This window comes from Macadamia integrifolia, chromosome 5 (genome assembly GCF_013358625.1).
Source record: "Macadamia integrifolia cultivar HAES 741 chromosome 5, SCU_Mint_v3, whole genome shotgun sequence".
Classification (NCBI taxonomy): domain Eukaryota; kingdom Viridiplantae; phylum Streptophyta; class Magnoliopsida; order Proteales; family Proteaceae; genus Macadamia; species Macadamia integrifolia.
In genome coordinates this window covers 14817344-14825406 of record NC_056561.1, presented here as the reverse complement: position 1 = coordinate 14825406, position 8063 = coordinate 14817344, and positions in this window count along the sequence as shown.

The window sequence follows — 8063 nt, the reverse complement described above, 5'->3', positions numbered from 1 at the left end:
TCACGGGTTTTATCAGCTAGGTCAAGTAAGAATTCACATGCCTCTCCTTCATCTGTAAAGGATTTGAATCCCCCAGGGCATATAGACTCTATCATTTGTTTAGTTGGGTAATCAATACCCTTATAAATAATCTGACATAAATGCCATAAGTCTAGGCCATGGTGATGGCATTCTTGGAGTAGATTCTTGAATCTCTCCATAAGTTTAGAAAAGGACTGACTAGGCTTCTACCTAAACTTGTGGATATCACTTTTAAGCTTATTGATCTTATCAGTTGAGAAAAACTTCTTGAGGAAGACAACTATGAATTTCTCCCATGTGGTTATGGAATTTGTGGGTAACCCATATAACCACTTCTTAGCTTAGTCTTTTAATGCAAAAGTGATGAACCTAAGCTTAACAACATCATCAAAAAGCTGTTGGACTTTAATTAGAAAACATACCTCTTCAAATTCCCTAAGGAAAAGGTATGCATCCTCAGAGGGCAGCCCACGAAAAAGGGGCAACATAGTGATGTACTTAGATTTGAGCTCAAAATTATTGCCCTAGGCTTGTGGTAGAACTATGCAGGAAGGTTGGGCTACTCAAGCAGGATAGAACCTATCCTTTAGAGATTTAGGTGGAGGGTTTTCCTGTTGGTCTTCAATATTGAAAGGCACTAAAGAGAGTAATTGTGTAGGGTCACTACTTGTTGGATCTCTTCTTTCTAACTTATTCACACTATTATGTACCCACTCAGCACTCATCATGCAACAAAACACTATCCACAACTAGAATAAGACAAACCTCAAACACAAAAGAATGAAATTTTTGTTTGAAAACCTTTTTTTTTATGAGCATACCGACAGGGATCTGGGGTTGCTCAGGTCAATTCCTGAGGTACTGTTACAGAGGAAAACCTGTCTTTATCATACTGTGAGGCTTGGCAATCTCCACTGATACAACTATTATTGCAAGTTATTATAATCAGAAATTCAATAAAAGAAAAAAAAAATAAAACAAAGCAAATGAAGCACTTCAATTTACCAACAGAAAGCAAAAGATAACATGGAACAATCACATCAGCAACGGTGCCAAAAACTTGTTTAAATTTTAAAAGTAACCGCAAGCGTACAAATTAGTGTAGCTAACGAGTCAAACACAAGGAGAGCAACCACTTTATTTTAGGCTTCTTTTAGGTATTATGAAAGTAAACTAATTAATTATAGTGATCTACTTCTAACTGCTACCCTAAATCACATGCACCTAAAAGCGTCCTAACCAGCACATCTAGGAATTTAAATACTTTAAACCATGAAAATAAAAAGTAAATAACTGAAAGTAAAAGTACTGAAATAAAATAAATAAACTAAAAAGGGAAAGAAAGCTAGAGAGAGGCACACAATTAGGTCTCTCTACTTAGCCCAAGGGATGCACCGCAAATAATGCAAGGTTCCCTACTTAACTAGAGAGTAACTCTTACAAGGGCTTCACTACTTAGCTTTAGGGAAAGGGAGGCAAAGTAAATAACTGAAAATGAAGGTAATAAAAGGATGGTCCATAGCTAGAGAGGGGCAAAGCCAACACATGCATCTAGCCGAGGACCTTGAGAGAAAGGAAAAACAAGAAAGTAAAGACTGAAATTAAAAACCTAAGTTAATAAGGAAAGGGTAGTTAGAAGACGGAATGAGAGGGGGGAGAGAAGACTTATAAGAAGCCTACCTACCTGAACTTCAATACTTGAACTTGAAAACTTGAAAACTTGGTTGAGATTTGAAATACTACCAGTACTAAAACCAAATCTGGAATAAACCAAATCTGAAATTACTAGTACTAGAGAAAACAAATCTAAACTTGAAAACTTGTGCTCCACACTTGGTTCTTGTCACTTAGAACTAAGCCTAGAACTAGAAAGTAAAATTACAACTAAATTTCATGAACAATAAACATAAAAAAAAGAATTTGCATTCATTAAATAAAATTCCATTACATAAGTGCTTAAACCAAAAAGTTAGAAGAAGACTAGAAGCAAAACTAGAGAAAACCCTAGAGAAAATAAAACCCTAAAAGTGAAGCGCTAGAGAGAAAACCCTAATAGAGAATTGCTAGAGAAAGCGGGGAAACCCTAATTGTAAAGTACGCCCTCTCCCCTCTTGTATGACGTTTATTTATAGGGAATAGGGGAGAGGGGGTCCAATGGTTAGGATTTGGTTAGGGTTTGATGAGATGAAGGAGAGAGAAGAGAGAAAGGAGGTAGAATCGTAGGAGATAGGGAGAGAGAGTCTCCAACGTATTGGGTTTGATTAGGGTTTGATGATGATGTGTATGAGAGAGAAGAGATAAATTATAGAAAAGAGAGGAATCCTATGACTTGGGTGTGGTTAGGTGGAGTAGAGAGAAAGAGAGGGAGAGAAATCGTTGGAGATGAAGCTCTCCACGATTTGGTTTCCTAATTAGGGTTTAATTAGGGTGATGATGTGGAATATAGGAGAAAAAAAAATAAAAAGAGGGAAAATAGGAGAGATCCTACGTTTTGGTTTCCTAATTATGGTTTAATTAGGGTGATGATGTGGAAAATAGGAGAAAAAGGAAAAGAGAGAAAATAAGAGAGAGTCCTGCGATTTGTTCTCTTTTTTTTTTTTTTGTTTAATTTCTTTCTCTCTCTTCTATATTGTGAACAAGGTCCCTTGGCCACCCGTTGCTTTAAGTGATGAGAAGGAGAGAGAAAATCTTCCAACAAAAAATATCTCCAAAAAATAGTAGCCAAGAAGTTCAAACTTGAAACCTCCTGGTGAGCAAGGAATTTTGCACATTACAACTTTCCAATTGCACTAGGTAGTTGTTGTTACCAAATAAAGAATCTTCAATCACTAAAGGGGGGGCCCATTGATCCTTGTTGGCATTTAGAATATTTTTTGTACATTTGGGACAACTGCAAACGGGCTGGTTCTGCATCTCAGTTCAGTTCTAATCCATTACTCTTTTTCTGGTCTGAAAAGAATAATCACTTGTACGGGTGACCAAATGGATGTGTAATTTTAATGCAACACGTCCATCTTGCTCAGAATTTCATCCTCTTCGCAACCATGAAAAGAAACAGGATTCTTTATGTGTAAAATTAGAGATACGACACCCGATAGTTCTTAAGCCTTTAAAATACAAAACTTGCAAAAAGAGAGTAAAACCCAAGGTAGCTCCATTCTAGATATGTAAAAATGCATGCTTTACTACATAAGATTTCACACATAAATGTGCTCATCAGTGCTAAGAATATTATTTCTTTCTAGTCTTTTAATGTATTCACCAGGTATCTATGTAATACCTAGTTTTTAGTTTGAAAAGGGATCTAACGAATAAATGATGTAGGTTCAATGAGCCCTAATTGTTCACTAAGAAAAATAAAAAATGAACCCTAATCTTACTGGGTGATGGGCTCATTCTCTGATAATAGTTCGAATAATAACTACAAAACTTGGAAAAAAAACATAGAATTTGATAGGTTTAGAACTAACCAGCGTCTATCAGAGGAGCTAAGGGCAAGCATGGATAATTGCTGCCCTAGAATTTTCCATTATCTTATACATACATGGCTGATCTTTATGTGGTGGTCCAAGAAGTTAGAGGAGCTTAAACGTGTCAGGCTTGGTCTAGTTTAAAGGGGTCAATCTAGGTCAAGCTTGTAAATAGGCTGGGTCGATCTGGCGCCCATTAGGCTTACCTCTTGCACCGTGTACTACCTATTTATCTGAGCACAACATAATCAAGCTGGTCCAGGTCAGGCCTACCGGTGTGGGCTTGGAATTGACACCCCTAGTATCAGTGATAAGATCATAGATATAGTTGATAGGTGGATCCTCCATGGCAATCGACCGAGAATGCTTCTTAGGGTTGGGGTGTGGGGGTTCCTCCAAATAAGGGGTTCAAAGGCAGGTTATGGTGGGGGAGCTACTAAAAGACGCAGGCACAAGGTCAGGGTTATTAAAGAAGTACTAGATAGGACCGTTCTTGGCTCTGCTAAACCAAACAAAAGGAATCTCAGGGAGGGAAGTGGTGGATGTAGTGGTTGAAGTAGGAGGTTCCAGAGTGGGTAGTGCCAGAGTTGGAGAGGGCATTCTACTAGTGATGCACATGAGGTGGTGGTCGGGATGGGAAAATGTGGTTGAGACTAATAGTAGGGTTAAGGGGTTAAAGAGAAGCTCAAGAGATTAAAGACTGGGATGAAGGAATTCTGAGCCTAATCATGAAGATCAAACACGACATAAGGCAAGCTATCAGACAATGAGAAAAAGTGGCTAGGTCCTTTGGGATCAAGAGTGAGGTGTTGCTGCGACTAGAAAGAGTCGTCTATGAAGGCAGAGATAGGGACATGGAACCCCTCAGAGATATCATCAGGGATCATGATAATTTCAACTTCAAATAAGGGTGGTGGTTCTACATAATCCTCTAGGATTGGTACCAATGATGAATGCGACAGAGAGCCACTCATAGTTAAGACTAACACATTCGAGGAAGGTAAGGGCTAAGAGGAGGAGTTGTGCACATTCTGCACACACAGTACCTAACTGCAATTGATGTCACACCCCATTCACATAAAACCAAACTGGTCACTGAGTTAACTTTTGTCAAACCAAAACCTATCAGGATCATCTGATATAGTAACCACAGCACAGCATACACACACTAAACAAAGCAAATTTTGTATTTCAACGGAAGTCTTACATGTACATACCTGTAAATACCCTAATACTCTTGATACCAAAATTTTATTATATAATACATGTGGGCCCATAGGCGTGATACATACATAAGAAATACAATTTAAACATCCAGAGCATAAAAGGGGTAATATTATAAGTAATTAAAAAGAAATCCCAGGTTGGCATTAATATTGCTGTCCAGCAACACAACTCCCGCATGAGCACTTGGCCCCGTGCCTAGGATCTTTAGGGACCCACCAGTCCTCAACTGGAAACTGTGCAGTGGGTCCTGGATTTAGCTCTTCAGCCGGATAACCTGCTAGATCATCTAAAAAGTGGTGCACACGTGGGATTAGCTCACTAGCTCAGTAAATGAAAAGAAAGACCAAGCAATCATTCGTAATACAAATGCACCTATATGTATGCAAGTCCATTTTTATTATCTTAAACCACCTAAACATCGCATCTAAGTCATAGGTCTTGTGCTATTCACAACCACAGTGCGCATGTGCTTTGGGTACGAGCCACGAACCCCATCCCACGATACTCCCATAGGGTTACTGGAGAAAGCCAGCTGTGGGTATCGGTAAAGTAAAATGGCCTTTCCCTACATTAAAGTAAAATGGGTCTTCCCTTATATTAAATTAAAAGCAGTACGATTGGCCCTCCTGTTATATCACAAAATTTACTGATCGTCCTAGTGATCGACTGGGCATACTTCTAACTGCCACCTTTGGTACACAACCTTGGGCTTCTCCCTAGTGATATACCTAACACCTAAACCCCTGTTGGGAAGGGTTGTAGCATAGGGATATGTCATTCCTAACTGTATGTTCCTATATGAGATAGTGCGACTATATAGTGCCACCGCATCCCCTTCCACAGGCCACCAATGCATTTATGTCCAAGCCGACTATGACATCTAGTCTAGCAATGCATCATATTCAAAATTTTAAAGTCATTCATCTCACAACTCAAGTAAGAATAAGCATTTAATAATTAAAAGTATCAGCATATTTGTTACACCCATGCCCTAATCTGGTCTAATTTGAAATTGTTGTGATAGGCCTCGGATCAAAGATCAAAACTACGATCGGGTTTTGGCTCGCGGCTGCACATTACGAAGGGGTAGAGATGACCCCACATGTTTATACATTGCGTGCCTATCTAACTGGAGGGGATTCATACCTTCCGATCCCAGAAGGTAAGTGACCCGACTCTCCACACTTGATTTTTGACACGCATCAAAATTTTCGAAAGGCCTTGAGCATGTTCGAGTTCGACCACTCGTGTAAGACAAACCATAGGACAGGAAATTGGTAAGATAGCAAGCTGTCTTAACCACCAAAAACAAGCAATTGAAAGCATCCTGGGCCAGGATCCGGTGCCTATTTTTGGTGGATTGACAGGCAGCTGTCGAGGTTTTGATGCCTGTGGTTCCTACTACTCGCATCGTAAATGGTTTTGGATGATCCCAAATCATCCTCCAGAACTACCTCATGATGTGAGCACTTATTGGACCTAAATGATCAGGTCCTCGTGTCTTAAATTTCATTTTTACCCAATTGGTTCAAAAGAGGTCCAAACCAAACAGACCCTAAGACCCACTTAAGTTATAAGTTGGGAAATGAGGATTCATTTCCTCATTTGCCTTGTACCCAATGTAGGAGAGGAGAGAAAGAGGAGAGGAAGGAAGAAGAAGAGGAAGAAGGAGAAGGTGGGAGGCCTACCTTAGTGTCGGCTACCGCATTGTTGTCGGAATCGCTATTGGAGGTAAGTACAACCTCTCATACCACTCTCTCTTCATTTTGACTTAGGTAGGGCAAGGTATGGATGGAATCTTGATGTAAAAATCATATTAAGGTTGTAGGATGGGTGTTCTACCCTCCCAGTGTTGTTTCCTAGCTTAAACCAAACCCGGTGAGCTCCAACAACATGTAATGCCAAAATACCAACTAGGGTTTCGATCGTTCAATCAACGGATCTCCCAAATGGCTTAGTGGAATTGGAATTTTCTTGGCTTAGAATGATGCTAGGAACATCCCCTACAAACTCCACTGAACAAATCCCAATGATCGGGCCCAAGCTTAAAAGCCCCAAAATAGTTGGATTGCCCAGAACCACCACTAGAAACAGCCCACCGGATCCACTGGGTTTGTTTCCGGTGGACATGGAGCCTTTTGTGCTCTCTGTCACTTCCACCAAAAATAGGACTGATATTTCCGATGGAAATGCCCTATTTTCTATGGTTGTTTCCTGTGACAGTACTATTACTTAGGAACAGTGTTTGTACCCTTTGGGGGTGACTTTTGTGGGTCCCTCCCTATGTTTTTGACGCGTGCTAATGTATGATTCCCCTATGTCTAGGACAGTGATGCACACGTGCCCTGAAGCCAGAAGTGAATTGATCGATTGATGGCCGTACTTGAACCCGAACACACCCGATCGTAAAGCAGGTGAGGGATGGACTGTGTTTATTTTTGAAATGTTCATTATTATTAAATTACTCACGTGCTTAGACTTACATGTTTGAATTGTGATTACTCAAATACGATGGTGACATGTCGTATGTTATATTTATCATTTTATGATTATGATATGAATTGTATGGAGATGTATAACGGGATTCGGTGTGGCCGAGGTGGTACGGGTACTGTGATCGCCACATGTTTGGTTGTGTGTGTGTGAGACAGAATCCGACATGCCTGAGGTGGTACCGGTGCTATGATTGCCATATGTATATTGCATTTATGTATTGATTATGTGCATTAGAGTTAGTTGTAATCGCAGGTTATACTTTGTGGCCAAGGTCTCGCTGGTATCATATGTACCCCCAGACTACATTTGGAAATGGATGCACTTTATGGCTGATGATTGGTACCGGTGTCACGTAGTCCATACTTAACTGTGATTTGCATGCTAGATTAGGTAAATAGTCTCCGGTTACACTTTGTGACCAAGGTCTCGCTGGTGTCATGTACCCAGGACTATATTTGGAGATGGATTACACTTTGTGGCCGAGGTCTTACCAGTATCATATAATTCATACGAACTGTATCACTATAAAGGCATATAGAATATATGTGGTTAGGTATTACTCCTTATGCTACAAACCCTTGCCAACAGGGGTCGAGGTGTTGGATAACCCATTGTGGTATGTTCGATGTGCCTTTTTGGAATATCACACCCACGGGTACGATGTGATTGTAGCCGGAGGTGAAAACTTCTCCAGCTTGGTCGACGATGTACCTGTGTCGTGACAGCTAGGATGGGGTGATCGGGGTTTTCTGGGTGACCCATGGATGCTACGGGGACCAACAGGCTTCTAATCACGGCTAGGGTTTGTATCCTTGCATAGTCAATATCGGTTCCGAGATGAAGGATACA